We start from the raw sequence: 897 nt of genomic DNA on the forward strand, positions 1-897 counted from the left end.
CCTTTCCTTTCCTTTCCTTTCCTTTCCTTTCCTTTCCTTTCCTTTCCTTTCCTTTCCTTTCCTTTCCTTTCCTTTCCTTTCCTTTCCTTTCCTTTTCTTATTCAGCAGCTCTAGGAATATTAATCCTTTCTCTCCCATAGACTTCCCCATGCTTTCTGGCCACGAATGCAGCAAAATGGCCAGCACAGAGCAAGAACTGTGTGAATATGCGTCCACTGAGTGCCATGGTGTGCTAAGCTGCTCTGCTCCAGGCACGGGTACTGGCTGTGACGTCCACTTCCTTATACATTTGCAGCAAACATTCCTCTTTTTCCATGCCCATGTGGTGGGTCAAACAGGAAAATGACCATTTGTGTAACAGAGCTGGCCCGGTGTGGCAAAGTGAACCCAGTGTGGCTGGTCTCCATCCCGGGGGACTTTTGTTCTTTCTTCTTGCATTTTCCCAGTGTAGCTAAATAAGACATTCAAACAGAAAGCTTTAGGTGGTTCCACATGTGTGAAATAGCCGGTYGCTGTCCTGAATGGATGAAGTGTTTCAAGGACCCTGCACTCAGAACCCCCAGATCAAGATGCTGTAATTCAGCTGTGTCTATTTGTAACCAGAAAAAGGGCTTTTTGATTCATTAGTCTGGGTCTACCCACTGTTCAGTGGAAGTCAGTGACAGCCTGTGTTTACCATATGAGTGAGGGTGCATCTACATGTTGKTTTTTGAGGCTAAGTGATCAAGTCAGATTAAACCCTCTCCAAACTAGAGCTGAGGTAGCCACAAGCATTGTGGCCCAGAGCCCAGGCTGATGAGCCATGGAGAGACATGGATGGAGAGCACTCACAGCTTGCAAAAGTTCACTTGACATTTGTGTCAAGTAATAGGGAAAGAGGAAGAATTTTCTTGATTC

Source organism: Nothoprocta perdicaria, unplaced genomic scaffold (assembly GCF_003342845.1).
Source record: "Nothoprocta perdicaria isolate Ctin4 unplaced genomic scaffold, notPer1 scaffold_91, whole genome shotgun sequence".
Lineage (NCBI taxonomy): Eukaryota > Metazoa > Chordata > Aves > Tinamiformes > Tinamidae > Nothoprocta > Nothoprocta perdicaria.